The 19,164-nt window shown below is 39.4% G+C and overlaps 1 non-coding gene and 1 pseudogene across 1 annotated transcript; both read left to right on the top strand.

The window, feature by feature from the left end:
• The first annotated feature begins 4,777 nt into the window (after positions 1–4,777).
• On the top strand, positions 4,778–4,865 carry Trnaa-agc (transfer RNA alanine (anticodon AGC)). The gene has a single exon. It is a non-coding gene; the product is annotated as a tRNA-Ala (tRNA).
• A 425-nt stretch (positions 4,866–5,290) lies between these two features.
• Positions 5,291–6,344, top strand: LOC124972675 (mitochondrial nicotinamide adenine dinucleotide transporter SLC25A51-like; annotated as a pseudogene).
• Positions 6,345–19,164: the final 12,820 nt, after the last annotated feature.

Genomic DNA, 19,164 nt, shown 5'->3' with positions numbered 1-19,164 from the left:
GACCACACAAGCATACACATGTGCACAAACTGATTATTTTTTTAGCTGCCATCTATCTAGATCAGCTGCTCTTAAGCCCTGCATTGTTGACATGAGTCACAAAAGTATATGCTCTAGTCTAGCCAAGATTAGGAGTTTTGCTTTGTATTACACCAGCTTCCAACTACTATTTCACTGCAGCAAAAATGACAGATGAGAGAAAAAAACACCCCACCCTACAACCTATGGTGGGGTTTAATGTAAGAGATGTGCTCCATCTACTGGTAGAGACGACGATCACAGATAGCGATGCAAATACCATGAAACTCAAAAGACACATATTTTAAATTGGATTCTTGCTTGTTTAGATAAAAAGGACACTTTTTCTTTTTTAGAAATAAGAAAGAAGGAACAAAGAACTAATGCCATGAAATTCACAAAGACAGAAGCTATGAAGAAAAAGGGGAAACAGACTGGACGGAGATACAATGAGAGAAGAAACATAAAAAATAGGGAAGAAAGTGCCGAAATAGCAAAACTGCAGGAAACAAGCTATTTGCTCAACACAGAAGCTTAAAAAAAAAAAGCCCCCAGAGGGTCTGGAAATAATATACTACATGCTGTGTTTTAGATCCTTCATTTATATTATTAAAGGAAATATTTTGTAGGGATTCTAACCACATGGACACAATTCACTTGAGTAAGGCCAAGTCTTAATATAGAATCATTATACATTTTGTCATTGTCTGGGGATATACAGACAATAGTGCTGACTCCAAAAGTTCGCAGCAATTTGGAAAAGACTGGAAGGGTTGAGGCATGACCAGCCCTTCTGTGCCTCTTGTGCATATAGTTGGTCTCTAATGACAACAGCTGCTGCCTACCAGGCTTGTCCCTGTTCCCAGTCATGATTCGTAGGCTTCTGAAGAATCTGATAATTTTTTTCCTCAAACAGAACTATGTGCTTTCTAAGGTGCTCATGAAGATTCCACCATCATTTTCACTCAGGGGTACTGACAGTGCAAGTATGCCTGGTACTTGAGAAACAGTTCTTCCATTTCTAATAGATTTGCCTTATCAGTTGGTCCTGCAGTTTCTCAAGATGACAAGAGAAAAATATTTACTGAGCAACTACTAAGCACCAGGCTCAGTGCTTCTTAGGCTTTCCATTTCATGTTTACACCAGCCTTGGGAGGGGGATATTATTATCTCTATTTTGTGGATGTCAAGACAAAGACTCAGAGAAGTTAAATAATTGTCCCAGTGCTATTAATTTAGGAATCTGGAAAGCTGACCAAAGGAATTGTCATGAGTGGAATTTTTCCTGCAGCATGAAAATGCTATGCTGGGAACACCTACTATTATAAGCCAGTGTTTCTCAGCATGAGGAAGTAAAGCCACTGAGATTCCTGGGGTTGCCTATTAAAAACACAGGTCCCTGATTCTCAGCATACTGACCAAATCAGAACTCCCTGTGGAACCTGGAATTTACATTTTAACAAGTGCCAAGAGGTGACTGATTCTTACTGAATTTCAGAACCTTCTGATATAAACCAAAAGAAGAAGAAAAGAAAAAAAAAAAAAAACACTGGGATACCAAAAGTGGGATTTTAGAATTATAACAGTGTAACAGAGGGTTTCCATTTTTATAGTTCAGGCTGCTGTGTTGTGGGACAAGAATGACATTGCTTGTTACCTAGTGAGGCTACTCAGATTCTCTGAGCCCATTTACTCATCTGTGAAATGGGAATCTTAGTTTCTATCTCACATGGCTCCAGTGAGGTTTAATGCGTATGAAAATCCTTTGCAAATTCCCAATGACTCTGTGATAAGTTGTAAAAATGCCCCCCAAATCTTCCCCAGCCCTGTATTCATAATAGCCTTACAATATTGATGTTGCAAGTCTTCTATCAAGGTGTGGAGTACTTTTCTCCATCCCTTGCATCTGAGCCATGTGCTTTGCTTTGGCCAGTGGAATAGTAACTGACATCACCCAAGCAGAAGATTGAAAGCTCTTGCGTGTTAGGGTTTTTCTTATTGCTGTGCTTGGGATCCTGAGGTCACCATGCATTTGAGTCTCAGCTAGATTTCTGGAGGAAAAAAATCCATTCAAAGAAGAACCAGTTAGTCAGCTACCAGCCTGTAACCAGCCAAATGACTGACATGTGAGACTCTTTTGGATCATCTGACCACCTGCAGGCTAATGAAGGAAACCAGCCAAAATTAGTAGAGCCAGACTAAATCAGAAGAACTGCCCAGGCAGACCACTGAATTGTGAATTAAATAACTGACTATTGTTTAAAGCCACCAAGTTTTGGGAAAGCTCCTTATGCAGCAAAAACTAACCACTACAGGCTGTATGCACATGTTATTATTTGTGTTTTTCAATATCTTGAACAGGGGTTCAACATGCTACCCAGAAGTACAGACATTAACGTGTATATTTTCAGTCAAGCTTTTTCATCCCAGGTCCTGACCAGAGAATCCTCTGGAAGTACTAAGGACCTGAGATGAAAGAACGTTTCCCTATTTTCCTCACTTATTGTTTCCAGAAAGGCAGTTTAGCAACCTTGTGCAAAAGGACATATAACCTAAATCTTCTCCAAGCTGATTGTCAATAATAATCTCCTGACTCCACAAAAGTGTGTATAATCCACTGCATACCTTCCCATGTGCACACTTTCAACATCCTGCTGCTGGCACTAAGATAAATGGCTTCATCAAAGGCAGCCATGGAGGCTTACAACCTGTTGAGGCAGAAAAGCTTCCTGGGGGATCAGAAACATCCTAATGTCCAAATCAAGCATCCTCAGTGCCATGTGAAGCATCACTGTGCAGAGTACATTAAATAAACCTGTAATGGTGAACAGGGCAGGATTGCATTACCCATCTCACCCTTGGAGTCTTTATACTATGATTAAATTCATTTGATAGACATTTTCAAAGTGTGTTGGTCCTCTTGCTAAGCATGTTTGGGGAGAGAAGTCTATCATTTGCAAATGGTGTCTGAGGAATCTCATTCAGTGGAACAAGGTGCAAGTGTTTTCTATTAAATCCATATTCCACAACCTGAAAAAATAGGTATAAAATCAAGAATTTTTAAAGCCTTTCTTTTCCCCTAAGAGATTTAGAAATCACACAACGAATGAATACAGCCATTTTACTATTCATTTGACATCCAGCAAATTGCCACTCGTTGTGGAAACAAGTGGCTATTTGCAAGGCTGATGCACCATATTCCAATCTCATACTCATTCTGCACCCCACACATACTTTATTAGATGGTTATGGTGACTGTCGTGTGAGGAAAACTGTATAACCCATTTTCTTAAACCTATCTCTAAGCCACAGTGAATCAGAGTAATATCTCACAATGCCACTGGATAACCCAAAATAAGCCTCAGAATTTTTCTGCTTATTGTACAGACTTGAATATGTTCATTTGCACTGAAGACTCATGCCTTTTAAAAAGTCTAAAGGGTTTTCTGGATATAATTTGGAATTGCAAGTTTCAATCAAGAAATCCAACAGTCCTTATATGATCACTATTAAGTCAATTAATATGAGTTCTAGAACCAGGATCTTACTGAAAAATTTCTCTTACCAGATCAACTGCCACTGAACTGTGGTTAGTTAACAATAAGCTTTTATTTGACAAGTGAATAATAAAAACCAACTGAACTTGTGGTAGAAATATTTAGGTGCTGGATAGCGTTCTGTGGTTAAAAGTGATTCAGGCATCAAATGAAGCCCTACCAAAAGGAAGTGTACCATAAGTAGAGAATAAAGCATAAAGGAAATGATACCTTGAACACAATCATAGAAGAGAGGGACAAGCAGGTGATAATTGAAGTCATGAGCTCGAATGCACTCTTCCCAAAATATTTATAGAGTAACCATAGAAGATTGCCAAGGACAAAATGCCAAGGAGTACCAGTGATAAAAGTATAGACTGAAAACAGAGAGAGGCTGAGAAATGGTCAGAAATGTAGGAGGAAAACATGAAGTGATCTGAATCACAAAGCCAAAGTTGGAGAATGTTTTGACACAAATAGGATCATACCAGGAGAGTAAGTAATAGAAGGGAGTTCATGGGCTTTTACAATAGGAAAATTTATAGTGATTTCATCTAGAGCTACTTTCATGGTGTAGGGAGGACAGAAATGAGATTGTAGTGGGTTAAGGAGTTCATGGTAGGTAGGAGATGAAGGAAGCAAGTGTAGATCTTTTTAAGAAGTTTAACACTGAAGCTGAGTGTGGTGATGCACACCTGTAATTCCAGCACCTTGGGAGACTGAAGCAGGAGGATTGCAAGTTCCAGGTCAGCATCAGCAACTTCATAAGGCCCTAAGCAACTTAGTGAGTCTCAAAATATAAAAAAAGAAAAAGGACAGGAGATGTGGCTCCGTGGTAAAGTGCCCCTGGGTTCAATCCGTAGTACAATAAAAAAAAAAAAAAGAAAGTTTAACATTGAAACATGGGAAGGAATGGAGGAAAGAGAAGAACATGGAATGAGGAAGGCTTAACAAGGGTAGAAAGGCATAACCTCTTTTTTTGGTGGTGTTTTTTTGTACCTTGGATTGAACTCAGGGGTACTGGACTACTGAGCCACATTCCCAGCCCTATTTCGTATTTTATTTAGAGACAGGGTCTCACTGAATGGCTTGGTACCTTGTTTTGCTGAGGTTTCTTTGAATTTGCAATCCTCCTGTCTCAGCCTCCCAAGCCACTGGGATTACAGGCATGCACCATCATGCCTGGCTAAGGCATAAGTGTTTTTAAATGTTAAGAGTAAATAGGGGGGCTGGGGATATGGCTCAGTTGGTAGAGTGCTTGCCTAGCAAGCACAAGGCCCTGGGTTCAATTCCCAGCCCTCCCCCCCCCCAAAAAAAAGTAAATAGGGGCACCGACTCCCCAAGCCCAGCGGCTGCGGGCCCAGATCCACGCCTTCTCAGCCCCTGAGTCTCCTGCCTGCCTGGAGCTCGTTCGGCGCTCTCGGGCTGGGGAGGTGCCTCTCTAGGACGCAGGAACCGCAGGGCGGGGAGGGGCTGGGCATCGCTGGCGCCCCGGGCGAGCGGTGCGGGCACTGCAGAAGGGCATCCACTCACTGCCTCTGGAGGCAGGGATTCTGGCATTGTCACCACTGTACCCCAGATACTGGAGTTTCAGAGACTGAGGGGGTCCTAGTGATCTTGCTCACCCCTTCCACTCTTTTCACAGCTTAGGGAAATGGACGCCTGGAGAAAGCTTTTTCTGAGACACCATGTTGCATTGCCTTATAGGAAAGTTTCACAAGGCTCTTTGGGGAAATCCACTTATCAAAATTGACTCCAGAAGAAAGAACCTGACAAACAAGTAACAATGGAAGAAATTGGGAAAGTTGCCAAAAAACTATCATCCCTCACACCACCAGGCTCAGCTGGTGTCACAGGTTAAAAAAATCCTTCATGAAGACGAAAGATCTTAAGCAACATGTTGGATTCAGAAGCTCATGAAAAGAGGCCACCAATCCTTACGTCTTCAAAACAAGACATCTCCCCCACATCACAAATGTTGGTGAGATGAAGCATTACTTGTGTGGCTGCTGCGCAACTTTCAACAACGTATCCATCACATTTCCCATTTAGAAAATCCTGTTTCGACAGCAGCTCTGTGGAATCAAAACCCACGATGCGGTGCTTCAGTTGAGGAGGGATGGATTTAGAAACTTGTATTGTGGAATTCTTCCGCCATTAATGCAGAAAACCACCACCCTGGCACTTATGTTTGGTCTGTATGAGGATTTGTCTTGTCTTCTCCAGAAGCACGTCAGTGCCCCAGAGTTTGCAACCCGTGGCATGGCGGCAGTACTTGCAGGGACAATAGAAGCCATTTTCACTCCATTGGAAAGAGTTCAGACATTGCTTCAAGACCACAAGCATCTTGACAAGTTCACAAACACTTATCAGGCTTTCAGGGCATTGAAATGTCATGGAATTGGAGAGTATTATTGAGGTTTGGTGCCCATTCTTTTCCGCAATGGATTCAGCAACGTCCTGTTCTTTGGTCTTCAAGGTTCCATTAAGGAGCACCTGCCTACTGCAACGACTCACGGTGCCCATTTGGTCAATGACTTTATCTGTGGAGGTCGTTTGGGTGCCATGTTGGGATTCTTGTTTTTTCCAGTTAATGTTGTAAAAACTCGCATACAGTCTCAGACTTGTGGGGAATTTCAGTCTTTCCCCAAGGTTTTCAAAACCATCTGACTAGAATGGGAGAGGAAACTGACAAATCTTTTCAGAGGTGCCCATCTGAATTACCATTGGTCCCTCATCTCTTGGGGCATAATCAATGCTACTTATGAGTTCTTGCTAAAGGTTATATGAAAAGAGTCATTGGTGAAGTGCCATGTGTCAACTAAATAGACCTAAGAATGTAATTTGACCTTATTACTAATTGGCTCAAATATAAGTTCGCGTCACTAAGTCCAGGCTGCATGAATTATGGGCAAAGTTAATTTCCTTAAGCCTCAACAACAAAAATAAAACAATAAAAAGTTTCAGAAGGAAAAAAAAAGTAAATAGGGAGGGCTCAGTGTAGAGTACTTGCTTAGCACATGTGAAGCACAAAACACTGGGTTAGATCCTCAGTACCACATAAAAAATAAATAAATGAAATGAAGGTATTGTGTCCATCTACAACAAAAAAAAATATTAGAAGTATATAGGAAGAGGTTAAAGATGAGAGAGACAGAGAAATGAAGATGCAGAGGTGACAGGAAAGGGGACCCGAGAACAGATGTAAAATTACTCTCAAATTGCAGGGACCCTCTTCTATCCCTATAGGATGAACTGAAAGAGAAGGGTGCAGTTTCAGAGATACTTACAGATCTGACAGCCAGAAATTTTGTGTGTACCCACCTGATATCTTTTTTCTCAATGAAGCAGAAACCAAAGTGACTCTGCAGAGATCAGAGGGGCAGGAAGGATAGCAGGGGTATCATGAAAGTAGAGAAAGTTTGAAATAGTCACTGTGGGAACTGAGAAGAACTGAGTTGACAATGGAAACATGAAGTGCTATGGAAGGTAGCCTCAAGTGGAGTTAAAATCATAGGTTTATGGTCATCCCAGTTGCTACAACAGTGCATGGCTGTCTAGATGTAAACAAAAAGAAGAAAGTTGGATTCCTCCAAGAATAGGATTTTGGCACATGGATTTGATGGAAGGGTGATGGAACAAGAATTCTGGCAAGAACCAGACATGGTGGCACCCTGCTGTAATCCCAGCAGCTTGGGAGGCTGAGGCAGGAGGATCATGAGTTCAAAGCCAGCCTCAGCAATTTAGCAAGACTTTAAGCAACTCAGTGAGACTCTATCTCTAAATAAAATACAATAAAGGGCTAGGGATGTGGCTCAGTGGTAAAGCACCCCTGGGTTCAATCCCTGGTACAAAAAAAATTTTCTGGAAAGAGAGAGGTGGGTCACAAAATAAAAGCTAGCAGAGAAGGAAAGATAGGAGGGCAGTGATATTATTTGGAGAAAGCAGTGGAAAGAGGTCACGTGAGTGTGTGGAGTAACTAGGAACAGAGAGGGATATTTAGGAGACTGGTCAGAATGGGCTGCGTGAACATAGAATGTTGGGTTGATGGCAGTTTTGAGTGACAAGATCCGGAATAAGGCCATGGAGTCAGCAAATGAGATGGAGTGGAGACAAAGATGATGGAAGAAGAGAAAATGCACAACTTGAAAGGATAAGCGTGGTTTGTTGTCTACATGGGTGGTCAAATTTGCAGAATGGTGGCAGGTCTGGGGTGGACATCGTAAAGTGAGGGAGAGTGCCCATGAAGCTGGAAGATGAGAGATGAGATTTAAAGAGTAGCATAGTTGGATTGTGAGAGCCTTAAAATCCCTGAGTGGTCTGGAGGAAGAATGAAGAGCCAGGTGGGAGTCCAACTCCACTTCCCAACTTGAAACCTGGCCAGTGAGAGACACACAAAGGAAAGGGATTTTTGTTAGGGCTGGGAGGAGAATGAGTAAGGATATAGGAAGGTTTACTGTGAGCGAGGAGTTAGAAATGGTCCAGTATAAAGGGTACAGTATGAGTAGCAGAGAAAGGATAGATGACCGAAAGATTAACATAGCACAGAGATACCAAAGAAAACTGACATATATGACATGTAAGGTGTTATAGTATAAATATGGGGTGTCCCTCCAAAATTCATGTGTAAGACAATGCAAGAGCATTCATAGGTAAAATGAATCAAATAGATTATGAGGGCTTTGACCTAATTGGTGGCTTAATCCAATGATGTGGATTAACTTGGTGGTAACTATAGGCAGGTAGAGTTTGGCTGGACGAGACGTGTCACTGGGGTTGTGCCTTTCCTTTTGGGTTTATATTTTGTCCCTGGTAAGTGGAGCTCTCTCTCTCTCTGCTTTCTGGTTGCTGTGTTCTGAGCTGCTTTCTTCCTCCTTACCCTTCTGCCATGATGTTCTGCCTCACCGTGGGCCCAAAGCTGTGGAGTTAGCCATCTGTAGACTAAGACCTCTGAAACTGTGAGCCAAAATAAACTTCTTCCTCTATATAGTTCTTCTCAGGTCTTTTGGTCACAGCCACAAAAAAGCTGACTAAAACAGATTGGTTGGTTAAAAGATTTTCAACAGGGGCTGGGGAGATAGCTCAGTTGGTAGAGTGCTTGCCTTGTAAGCACAAGGCCCTGGGTTCGATCCCCAGCACCCAAAAAAAAAAAAAAAAGATTTTCAACAAAACTCATCCCAGCAATCTTCTGGTAGCTGAGGAGAAGTATTAGGGCTAACTCTCCAGATACCTGAGCACCTGGCAGATGTGCTATAAGGTTACACAGGAATAGTATTTAGTTTGAAGTACATGAAATTGCTACTATTCACTATTTTTGACCTACAAAAATGACAATGTTATTTGATTCAATCTAAGAGTAGCTGTATACTAAAGGGAGTTTTATGTGTTGTTGTTTGTTTGTTTAGCAGTGGTCTGGGATTGATGAACTACTACTACTTTCTGCTAACTTAAGACTTTGGCATAGGCAACTCCAACAGGAGATCCCCCATCTTTTATGCTACCAAAGCAGGAAGAGCTCAACTCTAACATCATACCTCGTTCTGGTTTCCCACACAGCTAGCAGTGGGAGTACATGACAGGAGGTGCCCGCTTCCCAAGGACAGACATCAAGCTTCTGATTAAACGACTAAGCCCAGAGTTGAGAAAATGATCCAGCTGGGGATGTGGGACCAAAACAAGAGGGCTTTGTGGGATTTGAAGAAAGAGGTGGGAGAGAAAAAGGATGAGTGTGAGTATGAGCAGGAGGGAAGAAATGGAAGGTGACAGGAGGTCACAGGGAATGACATCAAAAGAAGAAAAGCAAATAAGGTAAAAGCTCAGAAAGTGTCTCATATCACAACCAGCATCTTTTCCCTAGGAAAGGAAGTACCGCCTCCCCCAAAACTAATTCCAGTGGCAGGAGAGAAAAATGACTGGAAAGCACTTTGCAAAAATAAAGAGTTATATAAAGTTCCAATAATAATAAATCACCTTGCCTGAGGTATGAAAACCTTAAAATAACCTGAAAAATCAAAACAGGGAGAAGCAGAAGGCGTCCACGAACTTCCAGAAGGTTTGTATGCTTGCTTTAAATTCCTCCCCCTCAACTTTTTGGGCCAGGTTCTTTTAAGAGCAGACCTTAGTCAGGTGTTTGGATGAAAGTGGTTCTAGCCTCTGTCTAAACCACCCTCATCCCATTTCCACCCCTGGGTCCTTCAGAAGAGGGTGCAGACTCTGGGGGAATCTCTCACCTGAATCTGGCATCTGCCTTCTTGAATACTGATGGGTGTTTTGTTTTTTTTTTTTAAAGATTTTCTTTTTTTTCCCTTTTGTTATATAAAAAGAGAAAGATTGAAAAAAATCCCCATTCCCATAAAAGAGAGAAAGAAAAAAGGAAAATAGATCTTTCTGAATTCTCAATACTGAAGCTCTGTTCTTTATATATCTACTTGTTCCATTGTTAAATAAACCCACATATTTAAGGGTGACACATTCTCTTAACTAATGCCTTGTCAGGCCCATGTGCCTTGCTAAAAATGGACCTTGATGACTGCTGTTTCCATTTTTTTCTAAGAAATAATTTGATTATTTTTATCCTGCTTCTCTATCACCACTCACAAGGAAATGGTTTTTTCACAGAAACAATTTTTAAATGAGCCAAGTGCCCAAGCATAGACAAGACAAAGTTTTTTTTATAAACATCTCTGTAGTTCACACACACATACTTACTATCCTGTGAAAATTAGCTTAAAATTTGGAGTAAATGCTCTTCTGAAGTAAAATTATTTTCTTTTAAAGCTCTTATGATATTATGTGCTACTCTACATCTTACTTTGTACGGATCTGAAAATCCCCCAGAAAATGGATAATTTAATAAAAGCGGGTGATATGAATCACCCAGGGACAATTTGAATTATTATCTGTAGATAATTCATTATGCACATATTTCTAGTGAGATCCTTAAATCAGCAGGGCTTCTTAATCAGAGACTTTCAAATTTTGTCTGTAATAACTGGAGACTTGACCCATAAATCAGCAAATAGGCCAGCAGGCTCGCCACATGCTTCACATTTCTTCTTGGGAGAAAAAGACACTTAATTATCCTGAGGTCACAGAAGATGGGAAAAATGGACATGAAATGTTGTTGGAAGTTTTATAGCAAAGTATAACTAATTTCAGCATTTTCTTAAAAGGGGGCTCGTGAAAAGAAGGCAATGAAAATGTTTGAAATTGAGTGAGGCATTTTATACAAGGATGCTTTAAATATTTATGGGAACAGTATTACCAAATAACCCTGCCTCTTGTTTCTGGGAAGACAAATGTCCCAAATTTGGACATTATTTTCATATTACCAGTTTTACAAATGAAATTTCTAATATGGAAGATGTAGGCAATGCACCTGAATATAAGAATGAAAATATCTAGTTATAGGCTTAGAATATAAGAACTTGAAATGTCTTTAGTCAATATAAGTAACATTAATACATAGATCAAGTTTTTCTTGTATCTAGGGTCTTCTCTTTCTCCTATTTCACTACTCTGCCCTTTTCCTACCCTTCTGCTCTTATCCTTCCACCTGCCATGGTAACAGTCTGTACTCCATTAAGGACCTATGTGGATGGATCTCCTAGTGCAGTGTGAAAAACTGTGTGATAGGGAAAAACTCTCTGGGCCACAGGATCAGAAGTCTTATGTCAAATCCTAATGCCCATTAGCACTGTGTAGCAGATATTATTGGTACCCCCTTTCTCTGGCTGGTACTTCATCTTCCAGCTGCCAGAAGTGTAGACTGCTAACCACTCATAGTTGCCCCTTTTGCAGGATACTGCTGTTAGAAAAATGGGAGCCATTTCTCCCAGGAGATTGAGGACCCCTCCCTTCCCAGAGGGACCCACTGGCCAATGATTGACATAGGAGTACAAAAGGCCAGCCATTTCAAAGGGGTGATTCTGTGGTGCTATTTATGCTCCAGGGTCCCCATGGAATCAGGTTGAAGTCAGCCTCAAGCCTAGACAACTTCTTTGCTTAACTTTCTTCCCTATTCCTATTCTTTATACCTAAGTAGTTGTTCAATAAGCCACTTGAACAAGAATCTCCACTTCAGGCTCTGCTTCTGTCAGCAGTTCCCTCACATGGAAAATGAGAATAATAAGACACCTGTCACAGGACTGTTATACAGGTTAAGTGAGAAAACTTAGGCAAAAGACTTTGATCAACAAAATGCTATTCAGACTTAAAGGATCATCATGACAATGTAATCTTAAAACATTGTGTACATTATTCTTCTCATAGATGGAATGTAGCGGGGTATGCCATCTTAGTGAAAGAGTTTCTTCAGTTGACCTCTAGTTCTCCTCTTACTTCACCTGGTCTCTGTTGCTGACTCTTACTCTGCTCAGTCTCTAGATCCAGGCGACAAATGCAACTAGAGGACAGCATAGTCCACCTCTTATTTTCCAAGCATATGCTGAGGTGCTCCAGATAGTCAGAACTTCCAGTTCTAAATCTTCAACCTCTAGAACTCTCTGGAACTTTCTTACAACTCCGGACACATGTGACCTAGTGTTTCCTTTTGATGCCATGTGTCTGTCTGACAGAAACCTCATGCTTAATATGATGGAAGCTCTTTCCAGAGCTTGGAGCACCATGGAGGAATCTCAATAGGAAAGCAGTGGAAAGAGGGGTTATTTAGATGCTTGACAGGGCATTGTGCCAAATAGGAAATGTTTTTGGATAGGCCTTGATTTTGTTGAGCTCTATAATTTTTGTTATAGTTGTTATTTTTTAATTTGGAAACATTCAACATACAGAAATCAACAAGCAGCTAGGCACAGATGCTCAGACCTGTAATCCCAGAGACTCAGGAGGCTGAGGCAGGAGGATCGCAAGTTCTCAGCCAGCCTTAGCAGCTTAGTGAGGCCCCAAGCAAGTTAGTGAGACCTTGTCTCTAAATAAAAAGTAAAATGTGGCTTATGGTAAAGTGCTCCTAGGTTCAATCACCAATAAACCCCCCCACAAAAAAAAGAGAAAAAAAATTCAAGAGAATGACAAAGAGCTTCCATATGCCTTTACTCTAATTTTAAAATGTTTACTATTTTGCCATATTATTTTCCTTTTTTTTTCCAGGACCGTTTAGGAATAGGATACATTTTTTTTTTTTTTTTTGCTTTTGCTTTTGCAGTGTTTGGGATGAAACTCAGGGCCTCATGCATGCCAGGCAAGAGCTCTACCACTGAGCCATATCCCTAGCCCCAGACTACATTTTTATTATTATTATCCTCTTAATTAATATTCTAGCATTTTAGTAAATTTGTACTGCTATAACAATACCATAGACTAGATAATTTGCAATGAATGGAAATTTTATTTCTCACAGTTATGGAGGATGGGAAGTTCAAGATCAAAAGCTGGCATCTGGGGCTGGGGATATGGCTCAATGAAAGAGTGCTTGCCTGGCATCTGGTGAGGGCCTTCTTGCCATGTCATCCTATGATGCAAAACAAAAGGGCAAAAGAGGGCAAGTGAGAGAAAGGGGGGCTGGATTTCTCCTTTTATAAGAAACCACCTCTCTCTCTAATGCACTCACTTCTGCAGTAGTGGCATCCATCTGTCATAAAGGTAGAGCTCTCAAAGGTCCCACTTCTCAATTGGGGATTAGGTTTCTAATAGAGAAACTTTGGAAGACATTTTAATTATAGCACCAGTGTGTATATCTTAAGAAAAAGGGCATTTTATTACATGACATAGTTATGAAACAGGAAATGTAGCAGTGATGTGATATTTAAATTTAATCAACAACCCGTATTCCAAATAAATCAGTTACCTCAATAATTTCCTTCACAATAAAAAGAGGGAAGGGGCTGGGGCTGTAGCTCAGTGGCAGAGCACTTGCCTAGCACTTGTTAGACACTGGGTTCGTTCCTCAGCAACCACATAAAAATAAACAAATAAAATAAATGTATTCTGTCCATTTACCACTACAAAAAAATTTAAAAAAAAAAGGGAAACTTCCAGTCTAGCATCCAGTCTGGATCATACATAGCTTTAAGTTTTTATATGGTTCAATTTATTTTATTTTGTTTTAAGTATTCATGACAGTAGATGTGTTTTGATATATTACACATACACGGAGTAAGCATTAAGTTTTTATCTGTCTTTAGTCTCCTTGGTCTTTTGGAGTAAGCATTAAGTTTTTATCTGTCTTTAGTCTCCTTGGTCTTTTGTGATATTGATAGTTTTGTAGAAATCATACCAGTTATTTTATAGAGTGCTCCTCAATTGGGACTTTCTTTGTTTTTAGAATGGGATAATAACATTCACTTCACATGATTAAATAAGATTAAATTCCAATCTTAATTTAAAGAATAAATAAGAAGAGCATTTGTGATATCTCTAGTATGTGATAAGCTCAATTAAAATGAATATATGGATAACAGAGAAGAAAGCAAAAAGTAGACTCTGCAAAAGAGTTCTCTGTGGAAGGATTTCAGTTTTAAACATATAAAGAGACTGATGTGATCCTGCAATATGTACAATCAGAAAAATGAGAAATTATACTCAATGATTTATGATTTATCAAGGCATAAATGCATTCTACTGTCATGTATAACTAATTAGAACAAATTAAAAAATAAAAAAAGGAACTTCAACTATACTACAAAGCAATAGTAACAAAAATGGCATGGTATTGGCACCAAAATAGACAGGTAGATCAATGGTACAGAATAGAGGACACGGACACAAACCCAAATAAATACAATTTTCTCATACTAGACAAAGGTGCCAAAAATATGCAATGGAGAAGAGATAGCCTCTTCAACAAATGGTGCTGGGAAAACTGGAAATCCATATGCAACAGAATGAAACTAAACCCCTGTCTCTCATCCTGCACAAAAATCAACTCACAATGGATCAAGGACCTTGAAATCAGACCAGAGACCCTGCATCTTATAGAAGAAAAAGTAGGTCCAAATCTTGAACTTGTTGACTTAGGATCAGAATTCCTTAACAGGACTCCCATAGCACAAGAAATAAAAGCAAGAATCAACAACTGGGATAGATTCAAACTAAATAGCTTTCTCTCAGCAAAGGAAACTATCAGCAATGTGAAGAGAGAGCCTACAGAGTGGGAGAAAATCTTTGCCACTCATACTTCAGATAGAGCACTAATTTCCAGAATATATAAAGAACTCAAAAAACTCTACACGAAGAATACAAATAACCCAATCAACAAATGGACTAAGGATATGAACAGACGCTTCACAGAAGAAGATCTACAAGCAATCAACAAACATATGAAAAAATGTTCACCATCTTTAGTAATAAGAGAAATGCAAATCAAAACTACCCTAAGATTCCATCTCACCCCAAATAGAATGGTGATTATCAAGAATACAAGCAACAATAGGTGTTGGAGAGGATGCGGGGAAAAAGGTACACTCATACATTGCTGGTGGGGCTGCAAATTAGTGCAGCCACTCTGGAAAGCAGTGTGGAGATTCCTTAGAAAACTTGGAATGAACCCACCATTTGACCCAGCTATCCCACTTCTTGGCCTATACCCAAAGGACTTAAAATCAGCATACTATAGAGATACAGCCACATCAATGTTCATAACTGCTCAATTCACAATAGCCAGACTGTGGAACCAACCTAGATGTCCTTCAGTTGATGAATGGACAAAGAAACTGTGGTATATATATACAATGGAATATTACTCAGCTATAAAGAATAATAAAATATGGCATTTGCAGGCAAATGGATGAAATTGGAGAATATCATGCTAAGTGAGATTAGCCAATCTCAAAAATCCAAAAGATGAATGATCTCACTGATAAGCGGATGATGACACATAATGGGGGGTGGGAGGGGGGCAAGAATGGAAAAAGGAGGGACTGTATAGAGGGAAAACAGGGGTGGGAGGGGTGGGGGGAAGGGGAAAAAATAACAGAATGAATCAAACATCATTACCCTGTGTAAATGTATGATTACGCAAATGGTATGCTGTTACTCCATGTACAAACAGAAACAACATGTATCCCATTTATTTACAATAAAAATAAATTTAAAAAAAAGAGAACCATTGGAAGCAAAGATAATGTTATAGTTTTGAGGCCTGTTTTTTTAAATCATTTATAACTTCTCTCTTTCTCTCTCTCTCTTTTATTTTTGTATTGGGGATGGAACTCAGGGGCACTCAAACTATGAGCCACATCCCTAGCCCTTTTTTATATTTATTAGAGACAGATTCTCACTGAATTGCTTACGGCCTTGCTAAGTTGCTGAGGCTGGCTTTGAACTTGTGATCCTTCTGCCTCAGCCTCCTGAACCACTGGGATTACAGGCATGCATCATCACACCCGGCAACATATCTCATTTTTATTCATTTAGTAAATATTTACTGAGTACCTGGACTGTGTCCAGAAACCTCAAGCAAACTTTTTCTCCCCTATTCAAGCTTAGGTTTGATCTGCCAGTTGGGGTTAATATTTTCAAACTATTTTTGAGGACATAAGAAAATAGATCTTTAAGCAGTTTCCAAAACTAGAAAAGTCTATACAATATAAATTGATGTTTATGTTCTTGATGATATTCAGTGTCAGTGCTATTCAGTGTGATTTGGGTTAGTTATGTTGAACTTGAGAAGCAAATGACCCAAAAACCCTTGATAAGGATATCAAAAACTATTTTTGTAAAATGTTTATGATTTTATACTGAACTGAAATTTTGTTGTATCCCCATTAAATTCACTTTCATGGAAAACGGTGTGGGTATATGAGTGTAAGTGAAGCATAGCAGGACCACTTGATACAGTGAAAATCAAGGCAAAGCTAAAGGTGAAGGATTTGGATTTGAGTATATGACCATTAAAGCTATGTGTAGAATAGAGAGGATAAAAGTAGTAACTCAAGAGCATTTGAATTAGATTCCATAAATGTTTTATAGATAATACTTTGTCAAGAGCCTGTTGTGGGGTTGCAAATTAGTGCAGCCACTCTGGAAGGCAGTATGGAGATTCCTTAGAAAACTTGGAATGGAACTACCATTTGATCCAGCTATCCCACTCCTTGGCCTGTACCCAAAGGACTTAAAATCAGCATACTACAGAGATACAGCCACATCAATGTTCATTGCTGCTCAATTCACCATAGCCAGATTGTGGAACCAACCTAGATGCCCTTCAGTTGATGAATGGATAAAGAAACTGTGGCATATATATACAATGGAATATTACTCAGCCATAAAGAATGATAAAATTATGGCATTTGCAGGCAAATGGACGAAATTGGAGAATATCATGCTAAGTGAGATAAGCCAATCTCAAAAAACCAAAGGAAGAATGATCTCGCTGATAAGTGGATGATGATACATAATGGGGCATGGGAGGGGTTAGTTTTAGGGTTAGAGTGAGGGTTAGGGAGGGGGGCAAGAGTGGGGGAAAGGAAGGACTGTATAGAGGGAAAAGAGGGATGGGAGGGGTGGGGGGAAGGGGAAAAAAATAACAGAATGAATCAACCAACATCACCCTATGTAAATTTATGATTACACAAATGGTATTCCTTTACTCTATGTACAGAGAAACAACATGTATCCCATTTGTTTACAATTAAAAAAAAAGAGCCTGTTGTGAACTTGCAAACTATGCTTCAATATCTACAAGACCCCACAGATTTTTTTTCCCCCAGTGAAACTCAAAGAAAGTGATCATGTGGCTCTTTTTCCCTTCACCCCTACCTGGAATTTGGAACCAGAAAGTCCTAACTGTGTAAATTAGAGTAATGTGCTTTATTTACCTATTTTCACATTTGTAGAATAATATCTGTTTGACAGAGTTGTTTTAATAAAATCATTCACAAAGTGTAGCATAGATCATCAGCAATAGTATTACCTAGGCACTTGTAAGAGATGCACATTCTCAGACCTAGTAAATCAGAAACTCTGAGCGTCAGGCCCAGAAATATTTACTTTAACAAGTCTTCTTGTTAACTTTGTATACATTAAAGTTTGAGAACCATTCTTACAATGACATAAATGTTGCAGTGTATGTAAATACTCTGGCACTGTGCCAGGTAGCCACATAGACACATCAGAATAATTTGCAAAGTAAGTGTTTCTTCTTTTGTCCCCCGCAACAACCCCACACACCTCCTCACAAGTTACCAATACACAAATCTATGTATGTGTGTCTGCATGCACACACACACATGTACACCCCCAATTGATACTTGTTTGGAATACTGTACATAAGAACAACATTTCTTTTTCAGAATTCTGTTCATTAAGAACTGGAAGCATGCCTATAAAACATATTTTTGGACACAATTAGTAATGTCATCATTCTCACATCTTACCTACTTGATAAAAGTAGGTAGGAAAAAGTCCATTAATAAACATTTAAGTGTTTATCATGTGTTCAACTTTCGTTGCTAGAGAAGACATTAGAAAGGTAGAAAAAAAATGTTGCTGCCATCAAAGAGCTTAGCAAAGGAAGATGAAGGAAATTAATATTGATTGAACACCTACTGTGATAGGAACTGTTGTGGTAGGAAATCATCTTAATGAAATAGTAGAATAAAATAAGTACACTATTATCAGACAAGTTATCCCAGGGGATAAGAAACAAAAACTCACAGACCAAATTATGGTATTCACACAATTTTAGTTGATTAAAATATATAGTGAGAAATGAAGTAAAAACAGATGGTTTGGGTTAACATATTTGGGATAGGGTACGAATGGTATCTAGGGAAAACACTACTTGAATCATGGGTTACACAAAGTTTTATATGTCCTGTATCTCTGTCACATTACCTACTGAAGATGCGGTTACAAAGATCAGGGTTAGGGGTGAACAAGAAAACCTGATACCTATAGACAACACACACTTATTCTGTCAGAGAGAAACAGGGACAAGTAGGTTTGGCCATAGCTATAATTTGTCAATAATCTATTGACTAACCACTGCTTTTCTCTGTGTGTCTCAAACAAGACATGTGGGGTCAAAATAGGCATCACTAATGGGTAGCCAAGTCAAGAAATTTATAGTTGTCATAAATATCTGACTTGGTCCTTTTTGTTCATATTTAGCCTATATGTTCTACTGACCTTACCATGTCCAATACGTCTCAGAATCTAAAATCTGTTGCTTCTCTATTTTCTTCTATTATCTTTATATATTTCCTTGGTTTTCATAATATTGTTGTTGTTGTGGGGATTTTTTTTGTTGTTGTTGTTCTTCTTCTTGGGTCTAGGATTACTTTACCACTGGTCTACATTCTCAGTCAGTCTCCCCATCTCCCCGCCACCCACTATTTTTTTCTTTGAGACAGAGTCTTGCTAAGTTTCTGAGGCTGTCTTTGAATCTGTAATCCTCCTGCCTCAGCCTCTCAAGTTGCTGGGATTATAGGCTTGTGCCACAGCGCCCAGTTTGAATAGCCTTAAATAGTAAAGTAAGGGCACATTTCAGGCACTATGTAGAAGATTTCCATATGTTTTCCACTTAATTCTTATATTTTATTTTGATGAGATAGGTCATACATTATATGCAATGAACAATTTGAGATTAATTACAAATCAACATACAGTTAAATCTTTGGTTTGGTGGTGTGGAGAGTGGTGTCAGAGGAAGGGA

The sequence above is a fragment of the Sciurus carolinensis genome, chromosome X (assembly GCF_902686445.1).
Source record: "Sciurus carolinensis chromosome X, mSciCar1.2, whole genome shotgun sequence".
Classification (NCBI taxonomy): domain Eukaryota; kingdom Metazoa; phylum Chordata; class Mammalia; order Rodentia; family Sciuridae; genus Sciurus; species Sciurus carolinensis.
Note: the sequence above shows the minus strand (reverse complement) of the source record. Positions and strands in the feature narration are given on the sequence as shown.